Consider the following 18,251-nt stretch of genomic DNA (forward strand, 5'->3'; position numbering starts at 1 on the left):
CCAGGCTGGAGAGCAGTGGTGTGATCTCGGCTCACTGCAACCTCCGCCTCCCAGATTCAAGTGATTCTCCTGCCTCAGCCTCCCAATAAATAGCTGGTATTACAGGCATGCGCCACCATGCCCGGCTAATTTTTTTTTGTATTTTTAGTAGAGACGGGATTTCGCTATGTTGGGCAGGCTGGTCTCGAACTTCTGGCCTCAAGTGATCCGCCTGCTTTGGCCTCCCAAAGTGCTGAGATTACAGGCATGTGCCACCATGTCCGGCTGGCTCCTGAACACTTTTAACCACATCTGAGAGAGTTTAAAGAAAATATTTACCTACTTTGGAAAAGAATAAAGGCTATTATTCATACTCATAGACAATCAGCTGAGCTTGCTATAATTTCTGCTGAGAGCAATTATGTTCCAGATAAGAATATTTTTATATGCAGAGGCCTAGGTTTAAGTCAAAGTCAGTGAGTCGATACAGGAATGAATATACAAATTCTGGGATTAACTTAAAGGCAAAACTCTCTTGCCCAATTTTCAAGCAAGCTCCATGAGACACTGGAGTAAGCAGCTGTCCACTTTATTCAGGTGAGGAATTTTTCCTGTTAAGTCATTAGCTCGTGTAGTTTCACCCTCCACATCATGCCTGTCTGGAGCTTCTCTAATTAGGCTTTTTTTTTTTTTAAGGTTAAGACTGTGAGCTTCCAAAAGACTAATGCACTATGTAGATATGTCCCAAGAGAATGACATGCTGAGCCATTAGTTGCTCATCATACAATTAACCCAGAGCAGTGGATCAGCTTGAATGGTTATCATCCAGTAAGGCCCAGAGAAAATAGGACAGCTCATTTGCATGGTTTGATGTGAGAAATAGAAGAGAGAATTAGGGAATTTAAAAAATTGAAGTACGGGAATAAAGGGGAATGCAGGTCTTGGTGGAGAACTCCTAAGAAGCTTATAAACCAAATTGAGTAACAAAACCACACATACAGAATTACATAAAAAAGTGGCCCAATTAAGATTTTCATCTCCTCTCTGCCTTGTAACCTTTCCTGTCATTTCCTTGTTCCAGGGAAATCTGCTTTTATAATTTTAGCAAAGGAGGAGCTTTTCTTATCAGTCAGCCTGAGAGAGTTTCCCTACATATTTTGGGGAAATTCACAATTGATTATCTACTTGGTACATGGCATCAAATTTTTTATTATATTAATGTTTCTTTGTGAATAGTTAGACTTTCCTTCTTTAAGATAGGCTGCTTTCATGACCGAACCTGTCTCTATCCTTATGGCTCTCAATCCTGCTCAGGACCAGAACAACTGGCCATTGCCTAAGAAAAAATTTCAGGGCCATGGAAAATACCCCCCATCCCTCAAATTTTGAAATCTAAATTTCTGGTCCAAGGGTTTAGTGCAGATCTTGTGTCATTAGGCCTTCTTCCCTGGGCTTTCCTCCTGGTGGCAGAATGTTTGCCAATGATGCTAGGCAGACATCCTAGTCACTCATTAATCCCAACAGAATGAAGACTCCCCTTCCACTGTTCTAAGAAAAGACTCAGGGTGGCATTGACTCACTGATCTCACTTTATCATATCTATGGCAATCACTATGTCCAAATGAATGCAATAGTTTAATGAATATGGCCTGAGTCACATGCCCATCTTTGAAGTAAAGGATGGAGGAACTTCCCAAATCTTAAGGATTGAGAATGGGAGAGGAATAGTTCCTAAGGAAAACCGGTTGTCATTACCAAAAGAATACAAGAGTAATGGATGTCCACTATAACCTTGTGGCTTAAAAGGGCCTTCCTCCTTTTCTTGTAACCTAGTGGTTTAATTATAATGTTGTTTTTTTTTTCTTAGTTGACTGATTAGAAGGTGAGCAGAAAATTTCCTGCCTCACCGTTTTTCCAGTGTGTCAAAAAGACAGCATGCTCTTAATCACCCATTGGATGAAATATGACATTTTAATGACAATTCCAGGTATGACTCCACCATAGTTAGTAAATTTTAACCCCTGTGCTATTTGTCACTTTTCTACACCAGCCTCAAATGACAGCCTAAAAGAGCAACTGCTTGTTAATTTTATAACTTGCAGCAAATAGAGACATGAGAACTTAAGAAGTAGGAATTTGTCTGAGAAGGCCAGGTTGTCATCTGTTTCTCACCCTCATGTGGAGTCAGATGGGTATTTTTGACTAATGAATCTCCGTGAGCTAAGTGTGAAGCAGTGTGGGCCAAACAGAACCCCTGAGAGAGTTAGTTACCGCTGGTACAGACTCCCCAACAGGTATGTTGAGTGCTGAGACTGGATGCAGCAGGCTCATGGACTGTTGTCAGTTTCCTGCAGTCACATCACATTGCTTTTCTTTTATTAATTGCTAAAATACACTATAGAATATGGGGTTGAATAAAAACATCCTAAACATTATTTTTATGGCAGTGCACAATAGCTATAAAGGGCTGAATTTTAAAAAATCTCCCCCTGGCCAGGCGCAGTGGCTTGTGCCTGTAATACCAGCACTTTGGGAGGCCGAGGTGGGTGGATCACCTGGGGTCAGGAGTTTGAGGAAGCCTGGCCAACATGGTGAAACTCCATCTCTACCAAAAATATAAATATTAGCCAGGTGTGGTGGCACACACATATAATCCCAGCTACTCGGGAGGCTGAGGCAGAGAATTGCTTGAACCCAGAAGACAGAGGTTGCAGTGAGCCAAGATCGTGCCACTGCATTCCAGCCTGGGTGACAGAGTGAGACTCCCTCTCAAAAAAAAAAAAAAAAAAAAATTAAAAGTTTCCCTCATAAACACAATCTTGATATAGCACATTATACACAGTAGGAACTTAATAAATGTTCTCCATGCTGAATGAGTGGATATTAAATGAACTCTTGGGGTCTGTCCGTGGAATGCCCTCCTAAATGATGGTCCCTCTTTTCAAGGCTGAAGTTCAGCAAGAATGTAGCACTGTGGCTCTACTAGTTGTTTAGAGCCTGTGTCCATTCTGATTGGGTTGGAGATCTTTATAATTCAGTGCCCATAAAATACTATTATAAAATATTTTTATATGACTTCTACCTCTTCTTTACAGGACATTCAACAAGAGATGACTTAAATCTGTTTTTCTTATGCACTGATTCTCTCTTAAGCCTCTTTTATATCAAGACTGTATCTTATTTCCCATTATAACACTAAGGGGTTTCTGATTCATGCTAAGATGTTAATGGCCTCTTGTGATGCTTTACCAAGGATATGAACCATGAAGAGGTAATGTCTGAATCCAAAGACTTTAGTCACTAATGACAGCTGATAATGTCAGGCACAATGGCATGTGATATAAAATACTTTGGCTTCAGAGACTTCCTCTTGCCCTTCCAATCAACTCAGTCATCAAGGCCCTACTTTTCCAGAATACCATCCTTGCTCACCTCTTGTTTCTCCCTCCTGGTGCTTCTGTGATCCCTCTTCAGCATTAGAAAATGTTGCACCCATGCCTGTGATGATCAGAGAGACTGCAGGTGGCTTCCCGGTGGAGGGAAGATGTCCCATCTTTCATGCTATGGACAAAAAGATCAGACTAAAAAGATGAGAATTAACACTTGCATTCTGAAGCATATTTACTAAAAATTAATTTTAAAAGCCAGGGTCAAACTTGTATATTTATGAAATTGCATAAACTCATCCTTTAAATCTAAGAAAATGTCCATCTATGAAATTTAAAGTATTTTAAAACTGCCAGCTGCCTCTCTGTCTCTACCAATGAACTTTAGCCATTCCATTACTGTTAAATGCACACAGAGGAGCATAAAAGGTTAGTTTTAGAACAGCTGCTTGAGGATTCTTAGATATAAAAGAGGACTTTTTAAAATTTTTCACCATGTTTAAACAAACCATGGGTACTCAGGTTGAATTCAGTGGACATCTTCTAGAGCCACAGGACAACTACTAGGCTCTTGAAAATGAGGGACAGAGCTGCCTGTTAGCTTCACATTGCAAATGGTCAAAATGGTATATAAATTAAATGAGTATTGGTGTTAACACATCAGAGAGCTACATAGCCTTTGTTGATGGGCAGTGCAGCAGAAGCTTTGAGGAGTGGGTGGGAGCTCACAGCAATGGCAACAACAACAGTGGCACCATAACACAGAACCCTAAAGCATGGGAAGAGCAGCCTTGTATTATATTGCTATGGGCACCTGGGACCTGGCTCTGGGTCAGTTTTGGAAGAAGAGCAGGTGACTCTTGACTTTTGGACTTCACCCAAGGGAGGAGAGAATCAGCTTGGAATGAAAGGTTGTCCACAACATCATTACAAGTGTATTCATCACTGGTTTCCTACACACAATTTTACTTAAGCAAAAGTGCTCTGTTCCATGTCTTCTGAGGCCACTTTCTGCTTCACCTCAAGCCTCCCGGTCTCCTGTCCACAGGCTTCAGTCTTAACTGTGGGAAATCCAGTGCAAAATTCTTCTTCTATGCCGGCCTCCCAGAATGTAACCCACTCACGTGGCTACAGTGTTTTCTTCCTCTCAAACATGATACTTATGTCTCTACCGTATATTCCATTGCATCACACTATTTCCCAAACTCTAGTTGTTCCTGTAACACTTTTGTAATTGGTGCCATTTCAAGAACGGTCTGGGGCAGTATTTACTTAAAAAAATTGAAATTGGACTCACTTTAAAAAAATTTAAATGAAGTAATTTTAAAAGAAAACATTATACCACTCCTGAAAATGGAAAAGCATTTCACTTGCCATAAACAGAAGGTATCCATGGAAATAAATACAACTGGAGCCAAACAACGTAATTAAACCCTAGCTGCACACTGGGCCAGCCTGGGTCTCTCCGCCTGAGGCTTGTTCTGTTGAGATTGCAAAGGGAGACGAACCAAGTATGAGAATGATATTAGACACCCTCAGATGAAACTGAGGTTTTCTTCTGAAAGCAGTCAGGATGGAAAACAGTGGCTTTCTAATTTAATATTATTTAGTGTTTCGCTCTCGTCCAGCCTGAAAACATCCTGCATGCCACATAGTACACATCCCACACTTGAGACTCTCATCTTAAAATGAATTCCCCTAACATCATACACTGGGGTCTGTCAGGCGGTGGGGGACAAGAGGAGGGAGAGCATTAGGACAAATACCTAACGCATGCGTGGCTTAAAACCTAGATGATGGGTTGATAGGTACAGCAAACCACCATGGCACATATATAACTATGTAATAAACCTGACGTTCTGCACATGTATCCCAGAACTTAAAGTAAAACACATTCCCCTATATTCCCAGTTACATTTATGCATGTGTTTAATCTCTCCCACCAGCTAATAAACTCTCTGATGATAGGATTGGTACAAAAGGTCTTAGCTTCACTTAATTGCTACGTGCAAGTATCTTGATCCTAAGAGTTAGTTAATAAGTAGGGAAATTGATTAGAAAGATAAATAGAATAAAAATACCCTGATATTTCTTACTGTGATTTCATCTCAATCAGTAAAGCCTTACTGAGCAATTATTTAGTGCTAGATGCTGATTAGATGTTGATGATGTGAGTGCTGGACATACAGTGGTGAATCAACAGAAAAGAAGAAGAGGAAAATTCCATGAGATCCTGGAAATAATAAGATAAATGCGTATCATGAACCATAGATCCATTTTGGGATTTGACATATGATCCAAATCTTATTACAGTGCTAAATGTATTAAACTAAATCCAGAAGGAAATTACTTTACCAGAATGAAAAAGTAGGATGTCAGATCTTAAAAGGTCAGTGGATGCTTTATTCAGTTTACCAAATATTACTAAAAAGTTGTTCATTGGTCACTTTCCTTTAGGGTTCTTGCATTAGGGACCTGCAGCTTATTCTATGACAACACATGATCATTAAGAGGGATTTATTTGGAAATAAAGAAAAAACAGAGACATTCCCTAGCCATTTTTCAGCCGAGCTATGTTTTTCCATCTACAAACTAAGAACTCCTGGGTTGCTGGGTCACAGTGATGGCAAACACGTGCACGGTGCTTACTAACTACCAAGTGCATTTTCAGTATTTTAAATATATATGAATGAATCGAATCCTCATAATAACTCTAAGAGGAGGTATATTCATTTTCCATTGCTTCCATACAAATTAGCACATGCTTGGCAGCTTAAAACAACACAGATTTATTGTTTTACAGTTCTGTAGGTCAGTAGCTTGAGTGGGGCCTCACTGGGTTAAGATCAAAATATCTCAGGGCTGAGTTTCTTTCTGGAGGCTCTAGGGAAGAATCCATTTCCTTGCTCATTCATGTTTCACAGAATTGAGTTTCTTGCAGTTGTGGGACTGAGGTCTCCGTGTGCTTACTGGTTATCTGCTGAAGGCTGTTCTCAACTTCTAGAGGCTACAGTCCCCGGCCAGGGCCCTCTTCCTCCATGTTCATGCTTTGAACCTTTCCTGCCTCTTCTTTTCATTGCATCTTTCTGCCTTACTCTTCTGCTTTCCTCTTGCATTTTGAAGGAATTGTGTGATTAGATTGGGCCCAAAGAGGTAATCCAGGATCATCTTCCCATCTCGAGGTCCTTTGACCATAGTCACATCTGAAAAGTCCCTTTTGCCGTGTAAGGTAACATACTCACAAATTCTGAGAACTAGAGTACACATGTTTTTGGGTGGGGCCGCTGCATTTTTCTGCTGATCACCATCAAACGCTATTGTTACCATCCTTATTTTTCTAATGAGGGCTACTCTTTGACATAATGAGAAAATGGCTGTTTCTCTTTGTTCTTTCTTTAATTTACAATGGCAGGGCCCTCTCCTACCAAATCCACTTTCAAGAAGAATCTGACATCAGATGTTTGCACTTAGTTTGGCTACACAACAAGGTATGACTTGTTTCAGAAACATTTGCATTAGAATACATTTGTAATTAAGAAATGAAAGACATTCTCCTCTGGCAGAGAGACTTGAAACAGTGGTTTTATTAGAGGAGTTATTTTTATTTATTTATTTATTTATTTATTTATTTTTTATTTGATATTTAAAAATTAAAATGGTAATTTTATTTCATCAGATGAAACAACACAATCCAGATGTACATAAAGACAAATCTAGTCATCTTCCCTGTTACCCACACCCCTCTGAGGTCACTTATTAACCCCCTGGCTTGTCTTTTTCCTCATCCATCTCTTTTTACACATGAACTTATACACACAAACAGATACATGGATTTTACTTATGTTTTCTGAAAAACAGTGCTCATTATTCATCTTGTTAGCTTGTATTTTTATTTTTTATGTACATTGTATCATGTCTTGAGGCGGGGGGGTCTCTTATTTTCAACAGGGAGAGTTAAGCCTCTTTTAACTTGTATTTGCCCAGTTGGTATAGTCTGAGCTAAGTAAGTGGCTGAACTAGGAATTAGAAACCACTGGGCTTGCAGTCTGCCACAACATCTCTTAAGCAAGCTATAGGTACATAGGAAAATGTCAACCACATTCAAATAACTTTTCTGAACCCAAGGGACATCCTTTAGAAATGCCACTGTATTTAAACAGCTACCTTGTGTGCATGCTCGTGGTTGTCTAAGTGGCCACCCTAAAGTTTGTGCCAACTTACATTCCCATCAGTATTTTGTGTTGCCTTTTTCCTGCCATCCCTGTTAAGTTTGGGTGAAAGTGATCTATCTCTTTTAATAAATTACTCTTGTTTAAAAAGTTAAGGAGCTGAGGACTGCCTACCTCATTATTGGGGTGCAGAGGAAACAGTTGAAGACATATTTTTAGACTGTCAGACTTCATCTTAGCAGTTTAATAAAACAATGACTGAAAAATCTACCTGCTGACATGACTTTCGTTCACAGTTGAGGTCAGGAAGCAATAACTGGTTTGAATAGATTTCTGTTTTATTTGAACAACTTGGTTATTCCATATTGGAGTTCACTGGTAGGTCATATGCTGATAAACCATTTTCCAAACTTTAAAAATGATTGCTGGTCTAGATTAGAAAAGAAGTAGATTTGGAAATGCTCTGAAAGCCATCGGTGAGAAATACTCTGTGTCAGCTTTCAGATAAGCATGACTGTCCTTGAGCTCCCTGGTCATTTAGGGAAGCTGAGCTATTGCCTATGAAGCTTTCTGTGCAGGGTCTATGGCGAAGTGAGCTGAAAGCTTTATATGGTTGAATGAACTGAAGAGCAGAATGCCCGTTGGCTATGTGTCCCAGGATCATCTGCAATGTCTGGGTTTCCACTTGGCCACACAGAAAATGGGTTGCTTATAAATTATTGTTTTAGTGTCAGCAAATAAAGTTATCATGGGTCATATTTTCTTTCCTTTTATACTGGATAGAGTTTCACTTTTTAAAAGATCTTTGCATAGTGTATTTCTTAGTTTTTTTGCTTTTTTTTGTTTGTTTGTTTTTTTTTTTAGTGAATGGTGGAAGCTTAGAATTGAAACAGCCTCACTCTGTTTAGACTTTTTTTTTTTTAACATTTCCAATTTCTTACTGTATTTCATGAGAGTCCTAATATCCTTTTTTCTTTTATTATTATTATTATTATTATTATTATTATTATACTTTAGGTTTTATGGTACATGTGAGCAATGTGCAGATAAGTTACATATGTATACATGTGCCATGCTGGTGCGCTGCACCCACTAACTCGTCATCTAGCATTAGGTATATCTCCCAATGCTATCCCTCCCCCCTCCCCCCACCCCACAACAGTCCCCGACGTGTGATGTTCCCCTTCCTGTGTCCATGTGTTCTCATTGTTCAATTCCCACCTATGAGTGAGAATATGCGGTGTTTGGTTTTTTGTTCTTGCGATAGTTTACTGAGAATGAATAGAGGAGTTATTTTTGCTTTCTAATTACTTCCTATTAGCAGCCACATATTCCATCTATATTGCGAGTTGCCCCAGTGAGTTCTAAAGCAACAGAGACCCACTTCATTCACCCACCTGACCCAGGACCTATGAGGGAGCATGAATGAATCTCTCCGCCCTCCTGCTTTTATCCCCTGTCTCCATCCTATAGATGTCCCTTGGAGTTTCGTAATTCAAAGTCTCAAACCCAGATGGTGAAGCTCAGGAGGGAGGCAGCCTTATTTGTTTGGTTCCTCACCATGTCTTCGGCACTAAGTACAGAGCTTATCCTGGAAAAGGGTTGTAGGCAGCTAGTGACAGCTCCCAGTGGTGCCCAGATTTCTCATCCACAGAAACTGTGGGTTCCAATACAATAAAGGGATATGGATATGGATTTTAAGCCACGATGGTATGAGTTATTTGTTGTGCAGTAACAGGTAACTAATACAAGTAGGCACTTAATATACATTTACGAAATGACTAAATCAAGAAGACATAACAGAAGTATTTACTTCTTTGTGTGCGCTTGATGGTGGCTTGATAATGGCAGTGAGAACTCTAGAGATGAAGAGGTTTGTCTAACACTATAGTTGGCAATTGCTAAGTTACTTGTGCAATTCAAATTTATACACCTGGGAAAATTCTAGAGAAGAATCAAAGTAGATGTTCTATAGCTGAATTCCTTTCTCCCACGCTTAAAGCAGAGCATTGTCCATTAAGGGGCTTGAAATTAGGTGTAGCCAGTTTTCAGCACAAGTTGCTGCCTCACCCTCTGTTTGTCTTTAGAGATGCATTTTTCGGGAAAGATTATGTGGCCAGGAGGCCTCTGCAAATTCCGTCTAGTTGGCCCTGGGCAGAGCTGCCCACCGGTTTTTCTGGCATCTTTATTTCCCTTGCCTTGAATTTATTCATTCCTCCCTTTTCTGTTACGGTTGGCTGTATGTTATTAGTGAAGACAAATCCTGAAGCACTTCCCGAAGACAGAGGGGCACCACTCATTTTTCTAACAATATGTATACTGGTTGTCCTAAGGAGAAGATCACTGCATTAAAAACAAAATACATCATTCCCAACAGGAACACGGACTCAAAGCCAGGTCTGTGGAATGCAGCTGAAATGGAGAAATAACAGCTGTGGTGTTTGGGTTTCTTGAAACCAAGAAATACAGCATATGAAAAGTTCCATTGGAATTTTAACATAGGATTTCTTTCCCACTTGGCTTAGTCTCAGATGGTCAAATAATATGATACAATGTGGCAGCTGAAGAACTAGTTGGAGGATTGGATAGGTGTATATGCCCTATGTGAAAATCTGAGGATACATGCTCAATAATGTATAAAACCGAACCTAGGAGTCCTGCTGGCTGCAAACATAGCAGCAGAAGCATGTATCCAGGTGGAGATCAGCTCATTAGACCATTTCTCCGGCCACACAGCAAGTCACCAGCTTTGCTCTGAGACCTTAGACATGTGCCTAGACTTTCCCTGCCAATCTGAAATTCATCAACTCTTCCTCCTTCCTCCATTTCAGTGTCATAGCTATGGAGAGAGGAACCAGCTTACTGAAACTTGGGGTAGGACTTGTCAAAAACTAAAAATGCAGGACAAATACATCAAAATGAGATGAGCTGTTTGTTATCTGATTTTTTAAAAAAAAATTTTAAAGAGAACAAGTCTCACTCTGTCACCCAGGCTGGAGTACAGTGGTGCAATCATAGCTCACTGTAACCTTGAACTCCTGGGCTCAAGCAATCCTCCTGCCTCAGCCTCCTGAGTAGCTGGGACCGCAGGCATGTACCACCATACCTGGTTAATTTTTTTCTAGTTTTTGTAGAGATGGGGTCTCACTATGTTGCCCAGGCTGGTCTTGAATTCTTGGCCTCAAGTGAGCCTCCCACCTTGGCTTCCCAAAATGTTGGGATTACGGGTATGAGCTACCATGCCCAGCATGATTTTTTTTTTTTTTTTTTTTTGAGACAGAATCTTACTTCGTCACCCAGGCTGGAGTGCGGTGGTACAATCTCGGCTCACAGCAAACTCTGCTGCCCAGGTTCAAGTGATTCTTCTGTCTTAGCCTCCTGAGTAGCAGGGATTACAGGCACCCACCACCACGACTGGCTAATTTTTGTATTTTTAGTAGAGACGGGGTTTCAACATCTTGGTCAGGCTGGTCTTGGACTCCTGACCTTGTGATCCACCTGCCTCAACCTCCTAAAGTGCTGGGATTACAGGCATGAACCACCAAGAGCATGATTTTTTTAACTGGGATTTGTGCATGAGTCATCTCAGGGTAATGAGGAGACAATATGATGAAGGCAGACATTGTATTTATCCTTAAAAACATTTTTTCCTTGTTAAATTATTTTTGCCCTTATTTCAAACTTCTTTTCTTATAGTTTACCAAGGAAAGCAGTTGTAAGAGAATAAATTAAGTGGTAAGGAAAATTGAGGTCCGTAGCCTTGAGTTCTTGAGATATTGGTTTAAAATGGGTAGAAAGAAACATCAGATGAGTCACCCTTCCACTGTAAATCCAGCAATGCAAGGATGGTGGATTATGACTTAGGTCTTTATTAATATTTTTATTTGATGCAGTCTACTTCCTTTACTGGCTGGGGATCAGGGGCCTTGGTCACACACCTGGAGAATATGCCAGAACTATAAAGGAATGAGAGAAAGATACATTATCACTAAAGCAGGAGCCCCTGGCCAAATATGTCCACTTCAAACAGAGAGGGGCAGCGAGTTCTTCTTCCAGGCCTTCCTCATCTCCCATCACAGGATTTCCTTCTTCCTTTCTGGTGCCTGTGGTCCAATTGGGGTACCACTGTAAATGCTAAACGGTAACTCAAATTTCCTTCTTTTAGAGAAGAATAGTTTGCGATGGGAGATTTTAGTGCCTGGACAGGGACTTAAACCCTGGACCCTCAGATGAAAAGTCTGCTACTCTACCAACTGAGTTACCTAGGCCCTTATGGTCCACAAAATTCAGTGACGGAAATAACTGCAATATTTTTAAAAATCAAAAATATCAAAAGTGGGCCGGACATGGTGGCTCATGCTTATAATCCTAGCACTTTGGGAGGCAAAGGGGCGAGAAACACTTGAGGCCAGGAGTTCAAGACCATCCTGGGCAATATAACGAGACCTTATCTCTATGAAACAAAACAAAACAAAACAAAGAAAAGAAAAAAAAATAGTTGGATGTTGTGGCTTATGCCTATCATCCCTGCTACTTGGGAGGTTGAGGTGGGAGGACCTCTTGGGCCTGGGAAGTTGAGGCTACAGTAGGCTGTGATTGTGCCACCGCACTCCAGCCTGGGCAACAGAGTGAGACTCTGCCTCAAGAAAAAAAAAAAAAAAAAAAAATATATATATATATATATATATATATACACATAAATTTGGTGTAGTCTACCTCCTTTGAAATTGCTGGTGCATAGGAAATTGCTAGTGCCTAGTCTTCTACAGTCTTTTGTGCCTTTGAAATTGCTAGTGTGTGATATATATATATATCACAAAAGTGTAAATGAAGAGAAATTTGGTATTTGTGACTTTTCCTTTTGCTGCTCACTCCTGGCTCCACTATGGCTGGGCAGGGCATACCTTTTCACCTTCTGCTGCTTCCCTGCCTCGATGCTTACGGTGGACTGCCCGCGTTGTCTTGCAGCACAGTCAGAGGGGGGCAGGGGCAGTCTCAGGAAACAGCAACCCCTTCCTGTGACTGCCTTCCCACCAGCTCTCCTCTCCTGGCTAACCAGACCTCTTTCAGTTGCAGGATAGTGTAAAATAATCTTTTTCCTTCAGAACAGGGTTCAGCAAAAAATGCAATTTCTGGTTTTACTTATGACAGTCAGAGAAGTGCTATTTCCTCTTCTTTAAGATTCTGTCCTCGCTACTTTAAGGATCTGCATCTGCAAAGCTGTTGTCACAATTCTACAAATAGGGAAGAAGGGAGCTATTAGCCCCTAGTCCCTCCTGTCTGCAAGGGGGCTATGTGGTACAGCATTATTTTCAAGAGCACCAATTCTGGAGCCAGTCTGTCTAGTTCAAGTTCCGGTCCAGCCACTAGCTAGCTGTGTGGCCTTGGGCAAACTATTTCACTCTTGATATTTCTGTTTTCTCCTCTAAAGACAGGGATGTGGATACTGCCTGCCTAGTAAGGCTAATAGGAGGAATAACACATGAAGTACTTAGGATTGTGCCTGGCATGTAATAAGCATTCAAAAGTGTCAGCAGTTATTACTATTTTACACTTTCCATAACTCAGTGAGCTGTTCCTATTTTCATTTTACAAACAAAGAAACAGGAATAGTAAATTTAAGTAACTCATTAAAGGGAATTCAGCTAAAATGGAAGGAGACAACATGTGAACTGTCATCTTCATAGAAATAGAAAAGATTTGACTCCTTTAAGAGAAAGGAAATATACTTTTTGCTCAGAATAGTTTCAGTTTTCTGTATTATTGGAAAAGTAAAGAACAAGAATTTATAATAAGGCCAAGAAGTTTTTGATTTTATTTTATTTTTATTTGAAGACTGTTCAGATTCATTATTTCCTTCATGAGGTTTTTTATTTTTATTTTTTGTCGTCCTTAATTCATAATTCAGAATAAAAGGTGGCATTGCCTTCAACAATCTGAATTGCTTCTGTTTATAACCTGCCTGTTGATGAGTATTGTTTTTAGTCTTCTACAGTCTTTTGTGCCTTTGAGATTGCTAGTATGTAGGGCAGCACCTTTTCTGTCTTTGTCTTTCATTGAGACCCTGGACTGATGTTGGTCTAATGTATACACACCTAACACTTGCTCCACACATAATCCCAGGGTACTGTTGAGATAACAAGATATAGTAAAGCTCCGTGACAGCAAAGAAGCATTTGTCTTGTTTTACATTTCTCTTGACTGATTCTGCTCTGCTTTAAAGTCAAGCAAATTAAAAGTATATACTAAAGAACTCAAGGAAAAATTGCAAAATTTTTAATGTAATTTTTAAGTAAATTACATAAAGAATAATTTACATAAATGAAACCCAAGGAAGAATCTCATAAGGAAGCTATTTAATATGTACTGGAGCTAAAGGGAGAAGAGAGGCTATGTAGAAGGGACAGGCAGATCCTACTTTTAACAGGAAAGTTTCTATGTAACCCATCTTTTTCTTGAGAGGGAGAGAGGTTGAGCCTCTCTATCCCCTGGTAATAGGCATTTATAGATCTACTCATCTTTTTGTGATATTCTGTTATTCCCTATAGGGTTTTAATTGGGGTGATTCAGGGTTTTTTTTGTTTTTCCTTTTTATAAAAAAAGAAGTAATGCTGCCCTTAACACAAATGCCATTTTCAAAGCACCACAAAGTGAAGAGTTTGAAAATTTGTTCCTGAGTAACAGGAGAAAGTGTTGAGATGGCTAGCAAGTCTGTGTACCTGTGTGTATATAATTTTTTAAAATTGTGGTAAAATACACATACCATAAAATTTAGCATTTTAACCATTTAAAGTGCACAATTTAGTGACATTTAGTATTTCACAATGTTGAGGAACTATGACCACTGTCTTGTTCCAAAACAGTTTCATCCCTTCTGAAGGAAATCCCATGGCCATTAAGCAGGCACTTCTCATCTCCTCTTCCCATAGCCGCTGGGAACCACCAGTGTGCTTTCTGTCTCTATGGATTTGCCTATTCTGGCTATTTCATATACATGGAATCACCTGGTATGTGGTCTTTGTGTGGGTGTCTTTCACTTAGCATCATGTTTTCATGGTCCATACATAATGTAGCATGTATCAGTTCCTCATTCTTTTCTGTGGTTGAATAACTTGCCATTATAGGAATATACCACACTTTGTTTAACCATTTACCAGTTGAGGGACATGTGAATTGTTTTCACCTTTGACTATTGTAAATAGTGTAGCTATGGACATTTGTGTTCAAGTGTTTGTTTGAACACCTTGTTTCAATTCTTCTGAGTATATATTCAAAAGTAGAATTGTTGGGTCATATAACTGTGTATTTAATGAGGAGCTGCCAAGTTAATTTCCATAGTGGCTGCACCATTTTACATTGCCATTTAACAAATTTTTAAAATTAATAGCATAATTTATGAAAATTAAGGATACACCAGCTGGGCGCGGTGGCTCACGCCTGTAGTTCCAGCACTTTGGGAGGCAGAGGTGGGTGGATCACGAGGTCAGGATTTCGAGACCAGCCTGGCCAACATGGCGAAACATCTCTACTAAAAATACAAAAATTAGCCGGGCATGGTGGCAGGTGCCTGTAATCTCAGCTACTCAGGAGTCCGAGGCAGGAGAATTGCTTGAACCTGGGAGGCGGAGGTTGCAGTGAGCCGAGATCATGCCATTGCACTCCAGTCTGGGTGACAAGAGCATGACTCTGTCAGAAAAAAAAAAAAAAAGACACTAAGGATACACCTACCCAAAAATGTACATATATTTTTCAAGGACATACGCCTGTCTAAGACATACCTAAAACCATGAATCTTTCAGACACAGGTATGCTAGTTGTTAGAATGAGGTCCCAGGAGTGAAGCAAAACTCATGCATCAGACTTCTTTCTATCCAAAAGTGAAGATCTTCCAAGATCAGCCAAATCCCTTTGCTCTGATTTTTAATCATTTAGCAATCTTCTGACGCCTGATAGAATTTCCTAGGCATCTACGAAATTCAAAAGGAGGTCATTCATTGTATATGGACACAAATATGCCATTCTTGGGAAAGTGTTCATATTGCCCATCTGACTTATCTCTCAAGTCCTTGTGAGATGGCTTATTATAAATCATGCACACAGTTTGGTCAACCCCACCCCACAAGTGAACTGTCAAATCATGTCCAGTTTCCTTTTAATTCTTCACATTTTAACATGTCTAAAATCAATAACTTTTTAGATTCCATGAAATAAAGTAATTTTGAGAAAGCAAAATTTAGATTTTTAATCCAGAATATTAGTGACCTCATTAAAGGTTCATCACATTTGTGAAACCAGGAATAGAATGGCCTTATCTAGGCTTTATCTGGAATATTATAGAAATTATTTGCAAGGACTAATTATCTTCTCACCCAATCCCTGCTACACACACACACACACACACACACAACATCAGGGTTTAATAGAGGTCTCCCTTCCTGATATTATGGCACCCTATTCATGTTTCCGTGTCTGATCCAAAATATCAGGAGGTTCATGCTATCACCACATTTGCCATAGAACTTTGTTCTATTGCACTCCCAGAGGCTACCCTTCTCTCCATCAGCACCTGACAAATGTGTGCTCTGTAGGGGTCAGAAGGAGAAGAGGAAGAATGAGGATGACCCAGGGAAAAGCTATTTTCACTACTGAAAATTCACAGCATCAGCCCAAGTAGCTATGGATCAATAGTGTAAGTCTGGGTGCAGAGGAACCTACTTTGGTCAACATAGCACCCGATGGAATCTTCTGCTCCAATTTTTTTTTTTTTTTTTTTTTTGAGACAGAGTCTCGCTCTGTTGCCCAGGCTGGAGTGCAATAGTGCAATCTTGGCTCACCACAACCTCTGCCTCCCAGGTTCAAGCGATTCTTCTGCCTCAGCCTCCCAAGTAGTTGGGACTACAGGCGCACACCACCATGCCCAGCTAATTTTTGTATTTTTTAGTAGAGATGGGGTTTCACTATGTTGGCCAGGCTGGTCTCAAACTCCTGACCTTGTGATCTGCCCGCCTTGGCCTCTCAAAGTGCTGGGATTACAGGCGTGAGCCACTGCGCCCGGCCCCAATTTTTTAATTATAGTTACATTCAATAAAATGACCAAGATCTTATCTAGAGCATGACCGAAAAGAGGACAAGTCTTAAAGACCATTTTGTCTGGTAGCCTTCAAATTGAGGCCCACATACCCCTACAGGTATACAAAACCTCACAAAAGATACCTGAGTGTACACATTTTCAAAGAAATTAATTTCCAGATCCTTAACTTGCATCCTACAATAAATCTGCGCTGCTTCTCCTTTCTCATTTTCCCATCTCAGTCTCCTTCCCATCACTTTGCAAGAAAAAGGTGTACCTCCCACACAAGCAGCATTTTTCTGTGATGTATTGTTATTTTGTGTGTACAAACCTGTAGAGCAAAAACAAATGGCCAACTCAAAACACTGATGGCCAGCTTTGTGATTTTCCTTGGATGCCTAACTCCATGCTTTGCCCTTAAAAGAACCATTATGCCTTTTTAAGGACAAAGCATGGAGTTAGAGACATGTGGTATCTTGATTCGTGCTAAGATGTCCGGAATTCGTGTACACTGAAGGAAAAGGCAGGACTACCAACAATTTCCTTTTAATAACCTCTCTCTTTTATCCCTGGCTACTGCTACAGAATGTGTCCCTTTAGGGGAAGAGGTTCCCTTGAGAGCAAAGCAAAGATGAGGTTGTTGGTGAAAAGTACTGAAGTCCGCTGTGCCTTATTTCCTTGTGGCTGAGTACCATGTTTTATCCATTAGTGTTAAGATTAGTGTTAAGAAGTGAGATGGTTGTCATGGGAATGTATCTCAACACAGCAATTTAAATTGAAAAGACTTTTCCTAACAGAAAACTCATCTGATTTTACTGATAATGAAGACTGGCTTTTTCAATTAGGTTAGATGATGGATGTTGTCTATAACTTGAATGAGCCAAATCAGCAGCTCCAAGGTTATGATGAAAATATATTTAAGGCACATAATAAGACAAATAGATTTCATAAAAAATTTTGTACCGGCACGGGTGAGTTGAAATACTTCTATTTTCCCCATTCTTTCTGAGTGCATTGTAATATGGTTTGTCACTGAGGAAAAGCATACCAGGAAGTTTTTTTTTTTTGTTAAAGTGTTGACATACTTTCTCAATGGTTAGTAAATGTTTATCGCCCTGAATCCTAGAAGCCCTAGCCCCTTCCCAGGGACCTAGGACCTGTCAGACTTCATAATCTAGCAGCTGTAAGGTTGGTACCTCGCATTACAGGGGTCTGCAGGACCTGCTCTAGCACAAAGACCAGGGTGCAGTACTCTGGGTTGGTTGGTTCCTTGTCTTACAAGTTAACATTGAATATCTCTCCAAGTCGTCAGTATAATTGTCATTTTATAAATCTTAGTAAAGCTTTTGTGGTAACTGAGAAATGACTCTAAAGATGGTTAACAAGTCATTTAGTTTTTTCCTAATTTTAAAAATATTTTTAAAAATAATGAAGGAGGACCTGAGTTGCCAATTAATTGAACATAAACATAATTTTTTTTTTTTTGAGACGGGGTCTCACTCTGCTGCCCAGGCTGGAGTGCAGTGGTGTGATCTCGGCTCACAGCAACCTCCGCCTCCTGGGTTCAAACGATTCTCCTGTCTCGGCCTCCCAAGTAGCTGGGATTACAGGTGTGAGCCACCACACCTGGCTCATTTTTGTATTTTT

General features: G+C 40.1%; 1 non-coding gene across 1 annotated transcript; it reads right to left on the reverse strand.

Annotated features, from left to right (window-relative positions):
- Positions 1 to 11,729: 11,729 nt before the first annotated feature.
- Positions 11,730 to 11,802, reverse strand: TRNAK-UUU (transfer RNA lysine (anticodon UUU)). Its single transcript has one exon. It is a non-coding gene; the product is annotated as a tRNA-Lys (tRNA).
- Positions 11,803 to 18,251: the final 6,449 nt, after the last annotated feature.

Source organism: Pongo abelii, chromosome 11 (genome assembly GCF_028885655.2).
Source record: "Pongo abelii isolate AG06213 chromosome 11, NHGRI_mPonAbe1-v2.0_pri, whole genome shotgun sequence".
NCBI lineage: Eukaryota > Metazoa > Chordata > Mammalia > Primates > Hominidae > Pongo > Pongo abelii.